We start from the raw sequence: 24,550 nt of genomic DNA on the forward strand, positions 1-24,550 counted from the left end.
ACAAAGATGTTCCCTTATGCTGTCTTCTAGAAGTTTTATAGTTTTACACTTAGTTTTGTGATATGTTTCCATAACTTGTTCCTTGGTGGAGAGAAAAAAAAAAACTAGTAATAAACTAGTATTACTAGTAATAAAACTAGTAATAAACTCCTTTAAAAATATGATTACATATGCTTCTATATAGTTAAAAGGCATACAAACACAAACAGAATGAGAAAACCCTGAACGGATATATACCAAAACACCAGATAGGTACTTGTATTTCAGTGAGTTTTATTTTTTATTTTTTGCAGTACTTAGGAATAACATATAATAAAGCGGTTTCAAAATGCTATATGCCAAACTATAGGCTCCATCTCATTCAGACAATGAATATGTACTTTAGTCCTGCACTAGCTACACAAAGGTATCATCAAAATGGAATGACAAATTTCAGGAGCAGGCAGCCAAGTGTTAGGCTGTATGTATGCCACGATGGAAGTAGCGGCTGGAGACATCCTGGAGGTTTAGGAGGACATGAGGAAACGGGGCTGCTGAGCCCTTGGAGAGCCTCGTGGTTAGAGACAAGGTCGAGGTAAACTCCTGGAGACGGAGAGACATCTGGACAACCCGGCCTCAAGTTCAGTGCAGAGAATACCAAATGCCCAAAACCACAGCAAAACATCTGGAGAAGTCGAGCAACATGTTTAATTGTTGTAAAGAAGCTTCTTTTTCTAACAAGCATCTTGTGTGAGGGAAAAAAAAAAAGCCATGTTCTAGAATGCTAGTAACTGTACGTGGAGTCTTAAACAATACGGTAGCCAGATCACAAAAATTAATGAGTTATTGTGGAGTGTGGTATGCAGTTCTTCGCAAATTAAGTTTAATTACAACAGAAAGATGCCCAGTTCTTGCCAGAAGCTTTTAACCTTCCATCCGCGGCCAATGAACTTTAGAAGGCAGACCTTCATTTTGAACCAAATGTAATGAACAATGTATTTAACCGTTAAGCCAACTTCAGGAACCCACTCTTGTTCAGAGCTGGGAGTACTTCTGAGCCAAAACGGGAGCCGCTTCACCGTGCTGATGAATTCTGACTTCCTGCTTCTCTGGATAACATGCTCTCCTTTCCAGAGAACTTCCGGCCCACATGAGAGCAGCCCAGGGATAGCTCTGCCTGCCCCCCCGTCCTTGGAGCTCAGGCCCCGGAGCAGATACTTCCGGCAGCTGTGGCTTACACAACCCGGTTCTTTGGCTTCTTCTGGCAATCACTGAGAAATCTGGACAACAAAACCTTGTGTCCTCCTGAATCCGGGGGCCCTTCTTGGGCACCACAAACCCTGAAGTCGGTCTCTTCTGCAGCTGGTAGGGGGAACGCGGGGAGCAGGCAGAAACGGTGGGCCTGCATGTGTGGAAGAGGGGTGACTCCGGGCCCCCAAGCCTCCAGCGAGCCTGACAATGATCATTAATAAAACACAGGCAGTGCAGACACGGTGCCAGGGAGTGCTGCAGGCACCTGACAGGACGAAGTGACTTCGTCCTCATAACCCGCCTCTCTACCCTCTAACCATCCCCCCTCGACGGTGGGGAAACTGAGGCAAAGCGGAAGCGAATGACCTACCCGGGTCAGAGCCTCTCTCTCCCAGCCAGCACCCTCAGGGTCGCTGCCCGCTGTCATTTCACCTCTGTGTCTGAAAAGCAGAGTAACATTTTGATGGGAAGAGACCAGCTCATGACAACAGTCTGGGTTCAGACCGCCCCTTCCCCAAACCTTGTTTGGAATGACACTCTTATCATTTGTTTCTCCAGATCTCCATTCAATTAGATGTTTTTCACTGAACTGGAGGGCATTTAGATGTACACTGTGCTGCCCCGTGCTGACCATACAATGACCATCCACCTCCCCCAGATGAGCTGCCGACCCTCCTGAGATGAGGAAAACCTCCTCCAAGCTCATCCCACAGGGTGGGCAGCCCAGGGCCCCATACCCCTCCCTGCCCACGCTCATCTCCCAGACTCCGGGTGCAGTAAACAGACAGGCGGGCGCCTCCAAGTCAGTCTTGACCGTGTGAGGTCAAGGCGAAGCCGAGCAGTAACACAACCGCTGATGACACTTCTTTGGCTTCGAACAAGACACACCATTCCAAGTAAGCATGTCCAAAGAAATAAAATGCATAGGTGACTTTTAGACGTCTACAGGTAGTGGCAAGCTCTAATACTTTTATCAAATTCTAGAAAAACACAAAACCTTCACTGACAGTTTTTTGTCGTCTCGTCAAGAGCTAGAATCACTGAAGACATCCTCGAGGCCCCGCAGAGAGCGCTGCAGCATCAGGAGCGGGTGCCCTCTAAGAGGCCACGTCACAAGACAAAGAAACAAAACAAGAAAAAACGATGCGTTCTTTGGGACCATCAACCCGAGCTCCCTTTCCTCCCGGGGTTTTGTCCACCCCTTCTCGTGCTTCTCTGACGGGCGCCAGCCTGCGCCCGGCCCCCTCTTACCACCCGCTACAGAGAGTCCCTCCCACCCAGGGACAGCGCCCCACAGATGCTCCCAGAGGGGGTGGCTCGCTCAGGGTCCTTCCACAGGTCACTCAGATGCTTGAGGACACCGAGAAGACCCTGGATGGATAACAAAATTATTTTTAAAATACACATATATTACTTTTTGTACTAAGACTATAGAAAGGGAAGTTGAATACGATACCTCTGTCTTCATTGTATTATTCCATTATAATGGAGTCCATATTATTCCATTTCAAGTACAGAACCAGAAAGAGCTGACCAGGAAACTTGTTCTGTGAAATGTCACCTTCCCCCCACGTGACTCTGCAGAGAACTGTCAGAACTGAGATGACCAAGACGACATCGGCATGGCAGTCCTTGGCCCGGATAGGGGGAGTGTTTCTGGAAACAATGAATGAAGCTGTACATTTCTCCTTTTATGACTATCTACTTTTTTAACAAAGACACCAGAGTGAATCCTCCAGCACGGTTACCTTCAAAGGACTCACCGTGGGGTGCCGCCGACTTACTCCACCAGGCACTCCGGAAATGCCACCAGTGCCCAAAGGCAGCCGGAAGCTCTCTTTTGAAAATGCCCACGTAGGATTATTTTCAAATACCTTTTGATATGGATTTTTCTAAATCTCCTATATATGTTATCCCACTTTCATAATTTAAAAAACAAAAAAAAGAGAAAACTCATTGCCCACAATGCACCTGTGGCACACCGTCTGCAAGATTCTCGACTCAGTGCACTGTCCTCCTCTCAGGGCAGAGCTGGGGGAGTCGGTCAGTCAGTCGCTGCCACACACGGGTGAGTAGAATGAAGAAACCTGCTTATGCCGTTTTCTAAAAGAACAGACCTAGAATATCGGGGGTCTACCACATAACAGTCCATTCAAAACAACAAATTCTTGTTTCTCATGACTCTGTGGACTAACTGGGTGGTTTTTAAAAATTATAAATAAATAAAAAGTATAAATGACTGGAACCGACATACTGGTATTCACAAGCAGGAAACGCTGATATTGAAAATTACTTCAACCTGCCTATAGGGCCTAAGAATAGCCTAGAAATGTCGGTTGGGCTGGCCTTACATGTGACTTTCATTTTCATCTTTTTTCCTGAAACTGTCAAAAACGAAGTAACCATGATCAGCACTCAGGCCCACCTACACTTCTGGGCCCAGATTTTCAATGTTCTGTGTTTCTGCTTTAATCTAATATAGGTCTTAAAATCAATACTTCAAGAAAAATGAACAAGTTATTCAGAGTTAGTAAGTGAGCAGAACTAATTTATTAGTATTTTCAAAGTAAATCTGACTAAGCAAAGCAATAAAAAGAGCCTCCGCCTTTATCTAAGTAGGGATCCTCTCAGACTACATCTCCTCTACCCTCCAGGAACAGGTTCTGTTGTCAGAGCAATTACACCTAATCCTCAAGGTTAACAACCAATACAACCAAACACACTTAAACAGGATGTGACCTGAGCAAAGTGTTACAATCAAAACGCAATGCATTCACCCGTAGTCAATTCATTGTTAGAAGTCCGATTTAAAAGCATATTTTAATTTACAAATACTGCTATGGCTTAGGTACAATTTTAACACTTATTATACTTCTGTTGTATAGTAACAGAAGCAAAAATCTTAAGTTACTCCAAAACATAAATGCAGAGCAGAAATAAGTTTACAATTATCTTTGAAAGAATAATGATTTTCTCAAAATACCACTTAATGTGGAAAGAGAAGTTTTAGCTAACTTCGAAAAAGCAAATCTCAGTCATTTAATAAAAGAGAGGAAAAACTGACTTATAAATGGGCAATTTGTTCATACGCTGCAACTGAAAATATTATCTCACATCAGTTCACCACACCAAAGCAGACACTGAATGGAGGCACTCTTACTGGATGAATGGCCTTATTATGCACTGTGAACCCCAAAGCTCAGTATCTTTCCTCTTATTGGAATTAGATGCGCCTCCCGCAACAACTGTACAGCTGGTAGGTCTTTCAATCTCTGCCTGCAGATCCAGGCACCAATTCTGTGGCTGACCCCGGGCCAAAGAGGAAAATGCTAAACCTAAGCCACTTAAGTCAATCGGTATTTACTGGACAATCACAATAATACTGGATGTGCCCTGGGAGTCCAGATATGAAATACAGATGTTTACTCCCTGCCTCCAGAAGAATACTCACCCTCCGGAGAGACTGAAATAAAACCTATCATTAACACAGGAAGTATTAGATTTGACAAGCACACTTAGAGATTAAGGCCAGGATCCTGTGAAGTGTCTAAGAGGGTCTCCAAATCTGAGGGGTCAGAGAAACCTTCGTGCAGCAGGGGACATTTAAGCTGTGACCACCTAAGGATGGGGAAGGATGGGGGAGGGCGTGGGGACCCTGAGAAGGGCAGGAGCGTCCTTCACAATCAGAATTAAGGCACCAACTGTGGGCAGGGAAGGGAGGGGTAAGGGCAGGGCCACCTGTCTGTGTGACACAAGATGCAAAGCCCCTCAGACACAGTGTCTGGTCCTCCCCCACTATGGAAGGCCAGAAGCCACGGTCAGAACCAGGGCTCGTGGCTGGGGCACTGCTAACACAACCCTGCTCTGGTCAGTGGAGGACTGTGCCCTGACCCCTAGATGATGCCATCTCAAGGAAGTGAAGTGAAAGTCACTCAGTCGTGTCCGACTCTTTGCAACCCCGTGGACTGTAGCCTGCCAGGCTCCTTGGTCCATGGGATTCTCCAGGTAAGAAAGGAAACTGGAGTGGGTAGCTGTTCCCTTCTCCAGGAGATATTCCCAACCCAGGAATTGAACCCACATCTCCCGCACTGCAGGTGAATCCCTTTACTGTCTAAGCCACCAGGGAAGGCCAAGAAAACTGGAGTGGGTAGCCTGTCCCTTCTCCAGGGGATTTTCCTGACACTGGGACAGAACAGAGGTCTCACACTGCAGGCGGATTCTTTACCAGCTGAGCTACCAGGGAAGCCCTCTATCTCAAGGCGGAGCCAGGGAGGGGGTACCTCCTAATCACAACCGCTGACTCAGGCTCCCCAGTATGGGCTACATCCTCTCCCTCAAGTCTGTCCTGACCCATTACAACAGGCTCCACCCCATGCCTTCTCCCCAGCTCCCTTTCTGGACAAGAGTATGGCATCATCTAACTGAAGAAACCACATCCAGCCAGGGGAAGGGTCAGGCCAAAGGAAAAACACACTTCCAGACGCCCGCTGAACAAGGCTCTGCTGAAGACCAGCAAAGCTCGGTAAGTGATATGACATCCCGCCCTCCTTGCGGCTAGCAGGGGAAGGAGAGGGGCAGGGACAGAAGGAAAGAGCTGGTAACAAGAACACACAGTGCCACAGCCCAACAGGCTGCCCAGATATCTGCTCTGTGAGTCGGGTCACTAGGATGACCTCGGGGCTGTAGAAATAATCCTTAACAACAACAATCTCTTCTTAGGAAAAGAAGCTGGAACTCGTTTTCTTGTCTGAAGGCAGCATACCGTTGTAATTTTCCAAGAACTAATAGGCTTAAATTATTCAACAAAGAATAATATTTTCTTGAAAGCAGATAAGACAGCTTTGTGTCTTTCCAAAAAACACCACTGAAAAGACTATTTAGCAATTCTGCCTTAATCAAGAATCTAAGAGTACTGAATTTTTTTTTAAATCAAGGCAAATTTTATTAATACCTCACAACTGTCTTTAATGGAACCTAGAAATATGAAAATTTAACACCATGAGTTGTAGGTCTGCGGAAATACTTTTCAGAAAAAGACTTTTCAATAGTCCTTAATAAACTGAAAGAAGTGTGCATATATATAAATGTATGTGTGTGTGTGTATATATATATAAATATATACTGAAAATAAACTCTCTTGCTACTATTCACAAAGAATTGAGTCTGACTAGAACAGTAAGTTTTAAAACTAACTCCTGTTTGGGCAAGGAGGTGCCAAGGCATTCATTTACTCCACGACCACCAGTCTGATTCCTGAGGGGTTCTGAGGTTACTTACAGGTATAAGCAAAGGTGGTCTTTTGCTTTGCTTTGACAGTAGTCAACTGTGGGCTTGACTGGACAGGATCAAGGGGGTTTAGAGGTTCAAAGTGCCTGATTCCAGATTTATACAACCTAGCAAGAGCCTAATGCAAAGGACCCCCCTACTTATGGTTCAACCTCAGGGGTAGGCTCACCCATGCAATGTGATTAACCCGCCAACTTCTCATGTTGTCCCAAGTTCCACATTAAGGTTGTGCTGCTGCTTCCAGATGGTCTCAGGGAAATGTAGTTATGTGAGACGAGAGCATTAGCACTTCAAACGAAAGGGCTGGACCAGATGATCTAAACCTTCTTGACTCTAAAACGCTGATTCTATACTCAGTACAACTGAGTGCGAGGCAGAGAGCAGGGCCCAGAAGACTGGCAGACTGGGCACCGATGCCTCACCACGTCCAGCAGAGCCAGGTAGCTGGAGAGGGAAACAAGCACAATAAAGTGTTGGCAGAAAAAACTCCAGTTTAAGTTGTATATGTATTGTACACGTGTATGTGCAATACATGAAATTCATGCCGTGTACAAACATCTATATTTATGGAGATAAAACACTACAAGTATAGATTTCGTAACTTGGATGGTGATTATCTTAGAACGGCAGGATCCCGGTGACAGTTTTTCCGTTTGTTGTCTATGTTTCCACAATGCATACTGTTGGCAGAGCCCGGGCAGGAACCGGGGGTCTCTTAGGAACCTACACATCACGTGAGCAGGCACTATCTTTGTTCCAGATCTTCATTACAAGGGTAATTTTATGGCGAATGGACTGAGAAGACAGAGACAGTGAGTCCCTCCTGAGCGAAGGGCAGGTGTGCTCACAGGATTGGAAGGCAGAGAGATCTCTCTGCAGAGTCAAGAGCAGCCAGGCTTACAGTCCAGTAGAAACTAATCGGGTACCCAAAATTCAAGGTTCCTCTCCTGTGACGCGAGCCGCTGGCTATGCAGTGCTGATGGCCTCCTGCGTGTCATCCTGGGGAGATCGGGTTTTCGAGAACTGGTGCCAAAAAATGCTGACACCATGACAACTGTTACTACCATGAGTAATAAACGTCCTTTGTCTCTGACCCAGGACTCTTGTGTCTCCTGTCGGCATTCATCAAACTGTGGCAGGCTGATGCTGGAGCTCAAACGTAGAGAAAAAGCTCTCAGGCCCTCCACAGTTCATGACAAATATGTGCTACTGTTACTATCAGAGATGCTTATCATTGGCTACGGAGGTTTTTCTACTGCTTGCGACCAAAAGCCCTGACTAATGATATAATCGCTTTAGGAATTGGGTCTTTAAATGGTCTTTACAAAAACAGAAACAGATCAAGAGGGGCCCCAGCTCAACAAGACAGCACTCATCTTGCAGACCCAGGCGAAGGGCGTTCTCACTTTTACTGTGCCCCTGCTGTGTGAGGGGTGCTATGCCTGGAGCTGAGGACGAGAGACAGAAAGCACCTTGACACACACACCCACAGGAAGTGAGTGATCGATCCAGGGCAAGGTGCTCTGGATGGTAGGCGAGGGGACCCAGAGCAAGTCTGGGGAAGGGAAGGCGCTCCTGACATTCCACAGATGTCACTAAACAGTGCACAAGAAGGTTTTCTTTCTCTCGGGAGGCATGTCTTCATTCTAGAAAAAGTTCACAAATCCAAACAATTGGCACAAATTCACCAGCCTTCCATTCTATCAACCCAACTGCATGCGTGCTCAGTCACTTCAGTCCTTGCAACCCTATGGGCTATAGCCCATCAGGCTCCTCTGTTCACAGGATTATCTGGCAAGAATACTGGAGTGGGTTGCCATTTCCTCCTCTAGGGGACCTTTTTGACCCAGGGATCAAACCTGCAGCTCCTGCATTGGCAGGCGGATTCTTTTATCACTGAGCCACTCTGGGAAAGCCCCATCAATCGAACCACGTTTTCACAATTATAGTGTAACAGCATAATTATAAGATGAACACTGTGCAATAGATTCATCAGCATTTCACAACTACAGTCTACCAAGAAACCCATTCAGAGTCACCTGAAGTGGTTAATCACCCACCACAGCCAAAACGGTCTTTGATGACTTTTACATATAAAATTCTGCAGTACTATCCAGTGAGAGGCATAGACAAGTTGAAAGCTGACAGCTCTTTAACACTCCATGCAGTACCTACCTTGTAGAAAGAAGATGGTTAACGAACAAAAACAGTATTAAGGGTTTTCTGAGAATGCTGGATTTAGAGTTAGGGGGTTCAAGTTACTCTCAATTTCCTCTCTCTGATCTGGACAAGTCACTTAGCCTCCCAGGCAGACAGATGTCTCATTGGTCACAAGGAGGAGAGCACAGGATTGAGGATGTCATGAATTCTAAAGGTAGAATGATCATTTCAGCTCATCAGACATGCCTTTAATGGAAGTACTCCACTTCACATACAACGTAACTAAAAAGACACACATCTTCCCAAATGACAGGCAGGACACTTGGTTAGGCTTAGAGATGTGTGGTTTCTACCTTTTTTTTTAATGAATATTCTTCTATTTTTTCAACTCCCCCCTTTTTATTTATTTTTGATTTCTCTGATGGCTCAAGTGGTAAACAACCCACTTGACAAAGCAGGACATTCAGGAGATGCAGGTTCAATCCCTGGGTCGGGAAGATCCCCTGGATGAGGAAATGGCAACCCACTCCAGTATTCTTGTCTGGAAAATCCCATGGACAGCATAGTCTGCTGGGCTCAGTCCATAGGGTTGGAAAGAGCCGGACACAACTGAACACACATGTGGGATCTTTGTTCCCTGCCCAGGGATCAGACTTGTACACCATGCATTGGGAGAGCAGAGTCTTAACCAATGGACCACCAGGGAAGCCCCCAAGATGTGTGATTTCCAATCACAACTAATATCTGCTGGGTTCTTTTTTTTTTTAAGGTGTTTTTCCCCTGATAAAAGTAACAGAGATGAATACAGTCAATTTTTTTTTTCCAGAAAGAAATATAGATATCCAGTAATTCCTCAATTCAAAGGCAACCACCACTAACATTTAAATCAAGTGAGAGAATTCTTTAAATGTATTTAGTCACAGATGAGTACATTAAGTTTACATAAAATCTAGTACAAAAGCAATTCCATGTACACACCACCAACTAAAACAGAATAGATCAAAAAAGTGAGGAAGTGCTTAGAAAGAAGTACAAAGAGCTCAGAAAGTGTTCAGGACAAGGTGAAACTTGAACAGGCTCCCACTGGCCAACCTGGAACAACTGGAACAAAAATAATGATGATAATGGGTAATAATCAACAGAAAACAGCAATCGCTGAAACTATTCTAATATAAATAAGTAAATGAGAAGGGCACACTCTTTCTTACAGTAGAATTCCAACTAATAAAAGTAAAAGAATTAGAAAATTTACCATTTGGCAAAAACCAGACACGCAAAAATTAACAATGGGCAAAAAACTAATGGGGGAAAGAAGAATAAGAAATGAGATAGTTATACTGTTTCAAAGAAAATCCCCATAAGATACATATTAATTACAAAGGGGAAAGTTACTAATTTTTACAATAGAGATTGGGAACCACCCCAAGTGATCACAGTTCATGTCACCAGTCATGGGACAGACATACCCACACGGTGTGCCTCCTGGTAAAATGCACAGAGAAGACCACGACATCGCTTCCACAGCCCTTCTAACAAAAATGCACTAAATCGTGAGGAAATAACACACAGATCGAAACCAAGGACCACGCGACAATATACATCACACGTAAGTGTGTTAGTCACTCAGTTGTGTCTGATTCTTGCGACCCCATGGACTGTAGCCCTCCAGGCTCCTCTGTTCAAGGGGATTCTCCAGGCAAGAATACTGGAGTGGGTTGCCATGCCCTTCTTCTGGAGATCTTCCCAACCCAGGGACCAAACCCAGGTCTCCTACAGTGCAGACAGATTCTTTATCATCATATCACACATAAACATCAATTCAAAACTGTTACTAAGACAAGCTGCATGGAAATGCAGTTTTGCAGACATTTTCAAAACTGAACTCCTGTAATTAGAGCAATTATTGACAGATTTCTGAGTTACTTCCCAGCAGGGCCTCCATTTCCTCCCCTCTACCAGCAGAAAGCTTTCTCACATACCCCGTTTTCCGAGAAACGCATCAGCTGTTATAACAATGCCATATATGGCGCTTTCCCTTCACTATCATCGCTCTTTTACCTTCAAAGTAAACTATGCCTTGCAAAGTCACCATTTCTAACTTGTAAAAGCACACTCAAGGTTTTACAACTTTGACTTAAAGGGCAGTTAAAACTCTGCTCTGAGGACAAGTTATGTCCAAACAGAATTTTGGTTTAATCAATAACAAACCACATAAAGTCAATGAGCTGCTGTACTGCTATTACACAGACCCTTCCCTCTTCTATTCTTGACGAGTAAATGTTCGTGGAAAAGCCCAAGTTACCTTCAGTGAATAAGCGGCTCCTAGTATATTCTTTTAACTAACTTCCTTACAGGTAGTTCTTTCTGACTGACACCAGCTGTCCCAACACAGTTATCAATAGTATTCACTTTAATTCTTAAGAATATTCTGGTTTGTACCACAAATTATTTGATATTATGCCTGCAGTGCAGGAGACTTAGGTTCAGACCCTGGGTCAGGAAGATCCCCTGGAAGAGGAAAGAGCAACCCACTCCAGAATTCTTGCCTGGAGAATCCCCATGCACAGAGGAGCCAGGTGGGCTACAGTCCATGGGGTTGCAAAGAGTCAGACACTACTGAGCAACTGAGCATGCAAACAAGCACTTTAGGCTTCCAAGAAGGGACTGGGGGCACTCCTTTTATATCTGAATGAGATCGTATATGTATTGCACTCAGCAGATGAAAGCACCCTTTATTCCTGTCATCACTGTTAACACTGAACATGTTCCTCTCTTTACAATACAACCACATTATCCGCAAAGATCAGATGTGTGGATCTTCCTCAACTCCTTTTATTTACATTAGGATCCATTAACACCTAATTCTCATCTTTCTAAATTCCTTCTACTTTTTCTACATCTTTGATATGCCAACATCCTCTAATATGTTTAGCATTTAAAAAAAAAAAGAGTCTGTGTATATAAACATTAGACAATAAATGAGCTGTTTGGGGTTATTGAATACAGAGGTCAACACACAATCAGGATTTCACGATGAAGAAGCAGAGCTATTCTACTAATTCTCTCCTAATATAGTTCTCTTTTCCAGTGTGCAACTTTCGTGACTGTGGCCTAATTCTCTAAGTCCTGATTACTGTCTACTTCATCGTCATAGTGAACGTCCCTAAGCATTTGATGCGTGATTTATTCATTTTCCTAAAAGATTATAAATTATACCCTATGTGTTAATGATGAAAATAAGTGGACAGCATCTGCCACCATTTTCAAACGCTGGTAAAAGAAGTGGTGCCCCACTATAGTGCACTGCAGAACCCGCAAGTGATCTGTGGCCAATAACTTCTAATTTCTAGAAAAATTATTTCAATGTTTGTGGCTGTGGAGTGCAACATATATATATGCCAAGTAAGTCCAATTGGCTTTTTTGATACATACTATGAAATACATCAGCCTTACCCCACGGGGTGGAACCCAGGGGCAGACATATAATGGACAGGCCTCTGGTCAACACCGTGTGGTCCAGGGCCTCCCCTATCCGGTACCACCCCCAGTGGCGGCATGGGGTGGGAGAGGGGACTGCAAAGGCAGGACGGTTGTACCTGCCTTTCTCCCCTTTCCAGGAGAACTTGCTGGGTTACTTAATTAATTATATATGTATCAATCTCAGGGGAAGGCTATGGTTACCCAATTTAAGAGGGAAATCCTAGAAGCACTTGTGTGGCTACAACTGATTAAATTACTATGCAGCGTTATCTAGCTTTCTTTACAAAGGCCACAGGTGTCAAATGTAGGAGTGTCTGTGTAAATTCTTCCTGAGTCACTTGTAAACAGACCAGGCCAGTCATTCACTTCTTTTTGAGGAGGAATTAAACAAAACATAGTGAGTTCTCCGGAGAAGGCACTGGCGACCCACTCCAGTACTCTTGCTTGGAAAATCCCAGGTACGGAGGAGCCTGATAGGCTGCCATCTATGGGGTCGCACAGAGTCAGACACGACTGACACGACTTAGCAGCAGTGAGTTCTTGGGGTGCAGGGGAGACAGGTATTTACAAAGGGTTAGAAGTGCCACAAGCCAGTGCCCTAGGCATCTGAGTCTGGCCTCAACTAAATGAGGGGGAGGGAGAGAAGGCAAATTAAAGAAATATCTATACTGAAATTTCACCTGCCTGCATCATTTGAACAGGCAGGAACTGAGTAAATGCAATGCTCAGCCAACCAGAACCCATGCGTGTCTGCAAAAAGGCCACAAGCAGGACACTTGAAAGGCAGCCTGGTCCAAGTTCTCCTTCGATCGGCTTGTATTTCTTTAGGAACAGACATGCTTCACACACATTTTCACAACAGTCTCTTTTGATCAAAGAGGTTCACCAATACTGTTTTTTAAAATCCGTGTAAGTGACTGATTTTACAGATGACTTTTCTCTTCAGAGTGCCTAAATTTGATGAGATTGCCTTTGTCAGTCCCTGGGCTTCTCTGCACACCTGAGCGGACAGGTCCGCCCTGGTGCCCCACAGCAGGGTCATGGGTCAGCAGTGGCTGCTGGGGACTAAGACATCCATCTCTTTCCTGGGATGTCTTTCCCTTCTTCAAATTAGCAGCCTCCAGTAGATCCACTAACTACTACGTAAACTAGCTCTGTTGACCAAAAAAGGCCAATTGTCTGTGCCAGATACAAACTAACCTCTGAAGACTTTCAGAACTGCAGCATCTCGCTCTCTGCAGATGAGCTACAGACCCGTTTAAACCTAGGTGGGCAGAAATAACACAAAATACATTCCTGGGAGCATGAAGGCGAACTACATTCATCCGTGAATTCATACCGTGCCTTGGTCATGTGTACCATCTAGGGTGAGAATCATCCAGCAAATTCTCCCAGGTCAAGCACTTACTTATGATGAAGAGCAACAGCCATTTTTTGTGTTTCAGGATTAACCCTTTCCCTGCCCTCTCCAATCCAGTTCTACAGAAATACTGGGTGTTTAGAAAGAGATAAAAATCTCAGAAGCATTCCACTTCTAGTTGGGCTAGTGATTTTCATCCAAATTTGAGAGTAAATATGTCATTAAGGGTACTGGGTACATCATCAAATCATAGCAGCAGAAACACCAGACTTCTTTCTACATGGTACTCAAAAGTAGACAGTACCACAAATCAGAAGCGAAAATCTTCACTAAAGCTTGGACTTAATGCAGAATAACTAAGGACAGACACATTTTTTCAGTACTAGTACAATATTAAGAAATAACTTAATAAAAATAAACATAAATCTAAAGCAACTCAATTCCACAACTCTTGTACCAAGCTGGCAACTCATATGCGTTTTTAAAGGAAGAACCAGAGCCAGATTCTCAACATCTGTAGTAAAAATCCAAGACCAACATTAAAGAATTATTCATGGAAAAACATTTTCACTACAGTGAGCCAAAGCTCAACTGCTAAAAATACATTCACTATGCACACAAGGGCATGGGCTCATTTCACGGTATTTCCACTGGAACCGCACCACTAAATTCTCCCCACCCAGACGTTCCCAGGCAACATGGGATTCAATTCACAGGGCCAACCTGGAAACGAGAGGAATTATAGCAGAAAAACTGAAAAACATCAAAGGGTTAAGGAGAAAAACAGTTTAGAGTGAAAAGTTGTTATCTGTAAGTCATCAGCATTGGGGCGGGGGAAAATGATGAGAAAGAGGGCAGAAAACTGACTCAAACACAGGAAACAGCTTTCATACCATCAGACTCTGTAGATGGCATGGAAAATAATGGGTCTGATTTGATAAGTCACATAAAAAATAAACTGTATTCATTTACACTCATGTCTACTGAATTATTTAATTGAAAACAGCTAAAGCTAAGTAAGTGGCTATGAGGATGGACCAGGGACTAGGTTCAATCCACCCCATTCCTTAACTAACTCTACACCTTGGGCTCCTTAACAACTCTGTACCTCAGTTTCCCCATCTGTGGAATGGGGATAATGGTATACTTGTTGGTGTACTTTTTAATAAGTAATCCAGGCAAGGGAGACTCTCCTGAGAACTGCAGACGGCTCCACGGCGGCACCCACAGAGTCAGCTGGCATCACGATTGTTCTAAGAACCCTTGAACCGAAATCACAAAGTATTTATTTAACTCCAACATGTGCACTATTTGTCTTTTTCACCAAAATGCTTTTCAACCCTTTATTTTGCATAACCTGGCAGATGTCAGGAATAAAACACTAGTGATTTTATAAAACCTGTGTTCATGAATCCAAAGGTACTGTCCCTCCTACTAAAATTTCAGTCTAACTTCTCAGCTGGTGAGGAGAAAGGTGAGGTTATAATTATGAAGAAAGCAAAGACAGACTCACTCTTCTTATCAACAAGTCTATTATAAGTGAGCAGAGTCAGCTCCCAGCTCAACCAGGATGGGCTCAGGCTGTGGAACGAGTGAAAACGCCAATGACAAAACACATTTTTCCTGTAAGACAGAAGCCTTTCTTTCATTATTTTAATAATTCCTTCCTCCTTCCTTTCCCGCATGTCTCATTCTGTCATTGTTCTATAAGCAAATATATCATTTTAATAATCAGGAAACCACATAATACGTAACATCTAAGTAGTAATAATCTCTTAAAACTTTCTGTACAAAACAAACAATCATAGCAGCTTTTACTCAGAGTTCTTTGAGACGTCAATTTAAAAAATAATTCAAATGGCCAGGCCCATTCCAAATTTATTTCTGTTCATAAATTCAAAAAGTACAACAGTAAAAGAAACATAACTTGTTCTAATTACACAAGACTGAAAGTGACGGCTATATACACTCCTCGGCATGGTGATTTTCAAAAACAGATTCAAAGGTACATCCTGACCGAGCGTTAGTTACACCCCAGATGCTGTCCGCAGGCTGTGGGCAATAACAGTGAATCAACCAAGGCCCACGGCACCGGCGTTCACAGTTCCATGGTAACACGGAAGGAACAGCATCCCCTTTGTACCCCGCAGTCTCAACCATGAACAAAACAACAACAACAACAAAAAACACCCGGGAACTTTTGTTTTTTCTTAACAACACTTATTAGCTCCTGTTAACTCTTGGCTGGGCATGAGCTTTGCCGTCCTTGTGTGTACCATGCACTACATTTCAAAATGGTGGGAGAAAGAGCGTACAGCACATTTCAGGGCTGCAACTTATTGTATGTGACACTGTCATCAGACACATATGCAAAACAGACCAAAACTGACATCCCATAAGATACCATCAAGTTCTGGGTCGTCACTTTTGGCTGCTCCAGCCAAGTATCTTGTTCATCTCATGACTTTCCCACTGTGAGCCATCTTGGTATTAGCTGGCACTCACACTCGAATTTGGGGGCTTCCCAAAGAAGAACCTGCATGCCGATGCAGGAGACATAAGAGACATGGGTTTGATCCCTGCGTCAGGAGTATCTCCTGGAGGAGGGCATGGCAACCCACTCCTGTATTCCTGCCTGGAGAATCCCATGGACAGAGATGCCTGGCAAGTTACAGTCCATGGGGTCGCAAAGAGTCGGACAGTACTGAAGTGACTTAGCACACATGCTCTAATCTGCCCAAATATCACCAAACATTAATATAAATCTGTAAATAAACCTGAATTTATCTACCGAGTTACTCACATGGCTCACACTGCCATGAAAAAACCTTGAGGCTTTTTGTCCCAAAGTGTCAAACATCAGAAACTGGTTACTGTTATGGGTATACGAAGGAGAGGCCAGCATTTCAGAGGAGGATGCAAGTAAACCCAGTGCCTCTGGCCAGGTGAGGCTGACCCTGCCCGCTCAAAAAGACAACTCAAAGTAGCATCAACCAGAATGTTCCACGAGGACACAGCCTTTCATTTCTATTTCAAATGAGTCCAAATTTAGAGTGTGCTCTGGAACAACGTGAAAAACTCACTTGAAGCATGTTTTTATAGTTCTTTAATATCCATCCACTGGATGACTCACAGTTATGTATCACAGAGGCCAGGTACTTTTATTTCTAAAAAAGGAATCTGTTTGAATACTGGGGAGGCCAACGCGAGCTCTGAAGCTGGTGACCAGGCAAGAAAAACAGGGGGGAAGCCAGTTCCTCTCCAGCCTAGGAGAAGTGATTTTAGGGACCAAAGGCCCATTTGCAAGCTCACATGCAGTGCTCCCATTTCATTTAGCTTATGTTTTCCAATTTTTCCATGTCTTCTTTTTTCTTTTATGTTCTTTCTCAAGGCTTTATCAAGCATAGTAGAAAAGCTTTTGTATGCACATATACAAATGATATGTATAATATATATATTTTAGAAAAATTATGAATTTTTGCCTAACTAAAAAATTTACGACATTTTGATTCCACTTGTTTGACTTAGTATGAATAAAATGATAGATTTCTAATTAAAAAAATAGATACACAACAAGCAACAAAGGTTTACTATTCAGCACAGGGAACTATAGTCAATATCTTGTAATAATCTATAATGGAAAATAATTTCAAAACTAATATGTGTATCTGTATAAATTGATCACATTGCTGTGCACCTGAAACACAGTCAACTATACTGCAATAAAATATACATATTAAGAGAAAAATAAAATGTCACAAGACTCAAGTTTGCAATTTATTTTCCGGTACAGTCTCATAAATCTGGTCAACATCAAAATACTACTCAGTAGAGCTAACTGGGTCTGCCTCTTAGAAAGTCTATTTAATAAGCTATTCAAAACACCTAGGTCCCAAAGTTGCTGAAAAAAAATATTTTGAAAACATTTACTAGGGCACAACTAGGATTCAGTCTTTCTAGCAGTTCTTCCCAGGGGGAGGTACTCAGAACAGTAAAACAATCTCTGATTCGAAGAAAACAATTCCCAATGCCCACCCTCCACCCCATGCCCACCTTCCATAAGAGGTCTGTTCGCTGGAGAAGGTTGGAGAAGCTTCGAGGAATCATGAAGCAAGTTAATAGTTGTCTATTTCACTCTGCAAATGACAGAAGTCAACCCATTTGTAACAGGAGTGAGACAGACCTGCCTGTTGCCGAGAGATTGTCTACAGATATGTTCTCAGACTGTGTGATGATTCTCAACTATCCACTGTTTGGTTTGTTCTGTCAAGTCTGCATTCCAAATATAGCATGTCAGATAAAACCTCACACCAGCGCTCCCTCTGCTACATCAAATCACCTGTAGGAAAAAGCAATTTAAAGACCACCATGAATAAGCCCTATAAGCCATCAAACAAACATCAAAAGGCAATTATGTCCTGTTACAAGTTCTATCCCTGGCTACAAATGCCCTAACACATGTCATAACTTTAAGCAAGGCAACATAAAATATGTGATATTAAATGCAAGGCTTAAAAACTCACCTGGAAAAAGTGAAAACTAAATTTTTAAAGAAGCAATGCTTTTTCTCAATTGGCAGTCTGTAAGTTTCTGTTATGAAAACACATGCCATGAATCAGCCAAATCCAGACAAGCCTACTTCTCATCAATCAAATCAGCTTCAAAATATTTAAAATTTTTCCTGATGTGCCCCGGAAGTTACTCACCTATCACCCTCCCACCTATTTCACCTATTTTCCCCTGTCTTCTCCCATTATCTCCATCATCTTCTAGGCCCTCCCCGCATGTCCAGGTGCCTGGCATGAGAACAGCAAGGCGCCCAGGTCCCCCTGGCACCTCCACAGGCCAGGCAGGAAGCCTTCTCCACGTGATCACACGCAGGGCAGGTGTGCAGCAAGGCAGGCACACACATGGGCGGCAGGCGCGCATGGAACTCTGCCAGGCTGTGGGCCGGCCTGGGAGCCCGCTCAGGACCCAGCAGACCTGTTCTCGTGGCCACGTTTAACACTTCTATTCTGCTCGTGTCTTTCCAACGTTCCTCAGAGCTGCTTCCCCGTGAGCAGAATGTCCACCCCCTTAGGATGGGGAAGGACAATCACTGTCAATGTTTCGTGTATTTACTTTTCAGTTGATGTCAACAGCCTCCAGGATTCAATTTAGATCCTCTCCTGTAATCCTCCAGAACGGCTTCCAGTTTGAGAAAAGTTGCTCCTAGCCTTTGTAAGGGTAGGAAGGAAAGGAGAGAGAGAGAGAAAGCAGAGGATGGCGGAAGAAACCAGTGAGAGATGGAGGGGCCCTAATTTTATGGGAAAGACCCAGGGGTTCTGGATCCAGTCACTGAAAAGGACTAAAATGCCTCTGAGATCTGACAGTCCACTTACATTTTAGGGACATAAGCCCCCAGGCTACCACACCTCCACACACATATACAATCTCATTAATGCCTACCCTACTCCACCAAAATCTATTGATCACTGCCAAGGTGGGTTAAACAAATTGGTCCATTTTCTCCAAAGCATATCAGGATGCTACAGATTTAAAAAAAATCACACCAAAGGTTTAATAACAGCTTTTTACTGGGGCGGGGGGAGGAGACAGTAACGCTTTAAATAAACATCTCTATTCAAAGACGCACAAAGGTTTCAGAAACTTACAGTGTCCCACTCATCACTTTGTGTACAGACACAGGAGAGATACTGAGCTCATAAAAGCACTGATAAATTTTCAGACTAAGTTTTATAACCACTGGAATTCATAGCAATGACCCACTGACTACAGCTGTGAAAGTCTAAACTACAGGAATCCTGGGTGTAAAACTCCTATGTACCAAACACTGGGCAAAAAAAATTAAAGCATATGGGGCAGGAGCAGCTCATAATTTTCAAATCATGACTAAAATCACGGCAAGTTTTACTACAAATAATGACCACTAATGGTTTTAAGTTGAAGGAAATGGGCACAGCTACAGCTGTGCCCTTTCCTGGCTGCGAGTCTCAGCATCTCTGCCCTTGGTGGCCCGGGGTTCCGTGGGACGCTGCCAGCTGTTAACCTCTGACAAACAGTGACTGTTTGACTTTATTTTCACGGTCAGCATTTGTCTTTCAAACCTAACACCCAAGAGGCCGTGGCCCATGAGGGAAGATGGATCCCGTAGTTAAGAAACACAACAGTTCTCGCCCCAGTGTTTCGTGTGCTATTCCACTCCGCTATTCTTGCCTGGAGAATCCCATGGACAGAGGAGCCTGGTGGGCTACAGTCCATGGGGTCACAAGAGTCAGACATAGCTTTGTGACTAAACCACCAGCGGTTTTAAATAAGTGTATCTCTCTTTGTTCCTTTACTATACTTCATCAATAGACAAAAAGAAAATCTAATACATTCACGACCCCTTAGATGCTTTCTGCAACCACACGAAGGCGAAGACCCAACAGGCAACCAAAAAAACCCACAATATTTTTAATTTTTAATTATAAATAAGCTGTATTAAGTGAAGATGTTGAATGGCCAAAGGCTACAGATGGATTCACACAAACAGATGAGAAAGTACATCACTCCACACTGAGGTCCGCTGACAGTTGACACTGGCTGTGAGCCGCTGGGAGCCAGGACAGGTGGACAGGCCCTATACACAGAGACCCCAGCCTGGCTGTAGCACTGAGTCTGCAGCTCAGTGGAAACAGGCTCTCACAGGAGGAGTCTGATCCCTGGTGAGGACTCGGAACAGCAAGGATGGTGGAGGATACTGCTGAACAAGAAGATGACAATCGATGCAGAAAAGGATGGGAACCACGGACGGGGAAAGCACAGCAATGCTGGAAGGTCAAAAGGCAGAATGAAAACTGAACCCAGAAAGCGTCTGCCCTCTACTCCCAGCCACCTCACCGTTTTTCCCTGAAACGTCAAGAACCTTCCACATACAGGATATACTGAAAAGAAACATGATGGAACAAGTGTGTTACAAAGTAAGTGTATCTCAGGAGCATTTGAAAGATCTAAGATGTGATCCTTCTCTAAAGCCCATGTGTTAATCACACAAGGACAGAACAGTTCACAAGGGACACAAGACTCCTCCAAACCAATGAAGTCTGGCATCGTGACAGAGCTAATATTAAGCAGACTCAAGCACGTCCCGGCGCACTGATGCCCTGTGTCTTTCACAATTCGACAAAATCACAAGCTCGAAGCCTCGACAACGCTGCTCGGAGCCTTCGGTTGATCAGCGGGCAGTAAAAGGCTTCTTGCAGGACCCAAGCCCTGTGATCTAACAGCTGGACAGAGGCTGTGAGCATGGGACAGCCTTGCAGCTGTAGGACATGGCCTTCCCAGCAGCTGCTGGCTGTCTTTTTGTTGAAAGGTCATGAAAACAGTGGGCAGGATTCCCATCAACACGGTCCCCAAACACTGCTGCTGCTGCTGCTGCTGCTGCTAAGGCAAGCGACGAAGCTCCTCTAACCAAAACATTCCAGAACCCCCACGGGATAAAGTCTACAAGGCATTCAGTCAGCAAAGGGCCAGAGTTTCCGCAGGCGCAGGCGTGGAAGCAGCGATCTGCATAGGCAGAGGCTCTGGACGCCAGCTCAACCAGCTGAGGGGCTCTGAGGTCAGTCAAGGTCAATGCAGAGTCCTCCCAGAGCACATGGAACACTGGGGCAAGAACCGTTGTGTTTCTTAACTGCGGGATCCATCTTCCCTCACGAGCCATGGCCTCTTGGGTGTTAGGTTTGAAAAACAAATGCTGACCGTGAAAATAAAGTCAAACAGTCACCGTTTGTCAGAGGTTAACAGCTGGCAGCATCCCACAGAACCCCAGGCCACCAAGGGCAGAGATGCTGAGACCCGCAGCCAGGAACGGGCGCAGCTGTAGCTGTGCATCCTTCCTCAGAAGACAGGAGGGGAGAAGGCACGACCAGTGCCATTAAGGAAGAGAAAGAAATGAGACTGATGGTTAAGCAGCAGTGCTGAGGTGTTTTTTTCCTCTTTTTAATTAGGGTTGTTTGGTGGGGGCGGGGGGAAACGGGGGGTGGATTGGTCAAAGAAAGAAATATTTAACAAGTAAATCTTTATTTAAACTATTAATGTTTGAAGGATGCATTAATTCTTCTGAAAGAGCACACTCCATTTTTTAGTAAACTGATGCCTTTTTAACAGCATTTTACAAAGCAAAATCTCCAAGGACACATTTTTTATTATTATTATTATTTATGTTTACTGGACTCCACTACTGAAGAAAGGAGAGGGAGAAAACAAACTCCTTTAAGTCTCAATCTGGCTGATGGAGAGAGAAGACAAATGATAAGAATTACCGTGCAGGCTGTAACCTATGTCCCGCAGAACCAACCGCAGGTGTTTGGAGACAGAGCCACGGCTTTCCGCTGAGAGAAATAAGGAAGGTTCCAGGAGAGCAGGAACACAGGGGTTAGCCACAGGAGGGCAGAGGGAGGAGGGGCCCTGTGCACCCTGTGGGAGACACCCACATCCCCAGATCATAGGGGACACCTGGGCTCCATCCGGAGTCCCACTGCCACCAACCCCAGGGCTGCCCGGAGGCGGTCCCAGCTCCAGGGAAAGGGCACAGGCGCTGATGCCCCGGGGCCAGGGGCGGGAGGCGGGTAAATGCCTGACTTCTCCACCCCTGCTCCAGAGAGAGGCCGTGGCACAAGGCAGGGTCTCAGCAGCGCTCAGCCCCATTTTCCCTATCGTTGTTGCTGCTCCATCACTCAGTCGTGTCCGACTCTTTGCGACCCCATGGACTGCGGCACACCAGGCTTCCCTGCCCATCACCATCTCCTGGAATGATTCTCCTTATTAATCCTCTAGAAAATCAGGGAAGGATGAAAAAAGTCATCAGAACTCCAAATTCATACCAAGGGAGCACTTCTGTCAGGAGAAATTAAGTGAATTCTTAAATGCTAGGGAGCTTTCCAATGGGCAATTTCATAGGACAAACAACAAAATGTAGGAAAATCATAAGATAATCCATGGGGGGAAGTACATAAAGTATAACACTGTCCTTTTTAATTAATGACGTTTTCTCACAGACCAAGTTTCTGCATGTAAAATTCTCCCTTATTTCTATATTTCGATCCTCAGCAGTTAAAGCAGAGAATTTATACCATCATTTAATCATGCTTCTATTATTACAAGTGAGGTTTTTAGCTGTATCTACAGGGAAGTGGGAAGAAATCAACATTGCATTTGCTAAGCCAATCCTTTCCTTCTAAAACAAAGACTGTCTCCTTGCTTTGCAAATGTCACTACTGGGCCCATACTGACAACAGTTCCTATCATATATAAATGTGTCCCAAGCTTGAAGCACCTCTGTTGGGCAATCCAGGGACTGCTACTGAGACCAAGGGCCCAGGGTGCTGTTTCGTTTAAAGATGGTACCAGCAGAAGTCACAGGGGTCGTGAGGCAGAATGCGCCCCCACCTGCCATCGAGCCTGATGAGGACGAGGACACACAAACAGCGCCGGCCACGTATTCACAGCCAGGCCCCCCTCCAGGGAGCTTCGCCAGCGAGACGAAGGGTCACTGACGAAGGATGGTCTGGGTTACCAAATCCTCAGACCTCATTAGTGCATCAGTGGAGGAAAAAAAAAAAAAACAATACCATCCAAAGATCTGAAGAGGAAGAACTGAAAGAAAGTACTAAGATGAAATTCAAAAGATACGAGTAAAATCACATTTACATTTAAAATATTAATTTCTTAAGTACAAGTGAGGAAGGATCTGGGTGAAAAAGAGGAACTAAAGGAACAAAAAAACCCTGGGCATTCTGGAGAGTTCTATGAGCCGCAACTCTGACAGGACAGGGCAGGGCAGCGTGTACCCTGCACAGGTCACAAAGATCAGAGCTGGTGTGCTGTGATCCATGGCAGTGCAAAGTGTGGACGCTACTGGGGGGCAGTGAGGAAAAGTGTGGATGCTTAAAGAAGAACCTGAGGCCAGGAGGGACCTGCTCACCATTCTCAAATATTCCAAAGGCTCTGCAGAAAAGATCTTTTGTGGGTCTGGACACTCGAGCTCCAATAGCCAAAACGGGAATCACCTGAAGTTTCAGGAAAAAAGATTTCACCTTCAAAAGAGTATCGAGGTGGAGGGACAGAGGGAATATCAGGCAATCAAAAACAAAGGTCATGTGCACATTTAGGAGCTTCTTATGTGTGTGTGTTAGTACCCAGTTGTATCCGACTCTCTGTGACCCCATGGACTGCAGCCTGCCAGGCTCCTCTGTCCATGAGATTCTCCAGGCAAGAATACTGAAGTGGGTTGCCATTTCCTTCTCCAGAAGATCTTCCCCACCCAGGAATCGAAGCCTGGTCTCTTGTACTGCAGGCAGATTCTTTACCATCTGAGCCACCAGGGTTCAAGTTGTCAAATCTCTAAGCTGCATGACTTTCGTGAGCCCTTGAAAATGGTTATGGGTATGACTGGAAAGAAGAAGCCATGTCATTTCTTGAAAACAGAACAAAAAACGGACAACTTTCCCTACAAGGCCATGATCACAAAGATGTACACACAAAATCTGTGGACTGAGAGACTCTTTGGGCAAAATGAGGTACCACTACTGGAGATGAGGAAGAAGGTGGATCTGGGAGGGTTTCAACTTCAGTGCTCTTCCTCTGGGCTGTGGAGCTAGTTCCTCAGACCTGCGAACTTCCTCAGAAGGCAGCAAGGGTATTGGACAAAGAACACAACAAGCTTCAGGGTTAGAGTGGGCTGGGTCCAGAACCATACAGCTCCCTGCCCACATACTGGCCTCGTTACCCTCAGCAGGTTCCAGGGAGAAAATGCCAGGACCCATGTGAGCAGGGACCTGGGAGGTGTCCAGGAGACAACCTAAGGAAGGCTCAGCAGGGGCTCCCCCAGATGTGAAACATAGAAGAAGGACGCCGGTACAAAGATCATACATCATGACCAAGTGGGCTTTATCCCAGGGATGCAAGGATTCTTCAATATTCGCAAATCAATCACTGTGATACACCACATTAACAAACTGAAAGATAAAAACCATATGATTATCTCAATAGATG

The 24,550-nt window shown here is 44.5% G+C and overlaps 1 protein-coding gene and 1 long non-coding RNA gene across 2 annotated transcripts in view; both read right to left on the reverse strand.

Annotated features, from left to right (window-relative positions):
* The window catches only part of TRIO (trio Rho guanine nucleotide exchange factor), a 349,468-nt gene that overhangs the window by 285,626 nt on the left and 39,292 nt on the right, over positions 1 to 24,550 (reverse strand). The window lies entirely within an intron of this gene.
* LOC145517727 (uncharacterized) lies at positions 272 to 17,651 on the reverse strand. The gene is made up of 4 exons (XR_014062291.1): positions 17,570 to 17,651; positions 2,687 to 2,886; positions 1,601 to 2,601; positions 272 to 1,431 (listed from the first exon to the last, which is right to left on the reverse strand). It is a non-coding gene; the product is annotated as an uncharacterized LOC145517727 (long non-coding RNA).

This window comes from Giraffa tippelskirchi, chromosome 8, assembly GCF_054371585.1.
Source record: "Giraffa tippelskirchi isolate mGirTip1 chromosome 8, T2T-mGirTip1v1.2.pri, whole genome shotgun sequence".
NCBI classification, from domain to species: domain Eukaryota; kingdom Metazoa; phylum Chordata; class Mammalia; order Artiodactyla; family Giraffidae; genus Giraffa; species Giraffa tippelskirchi.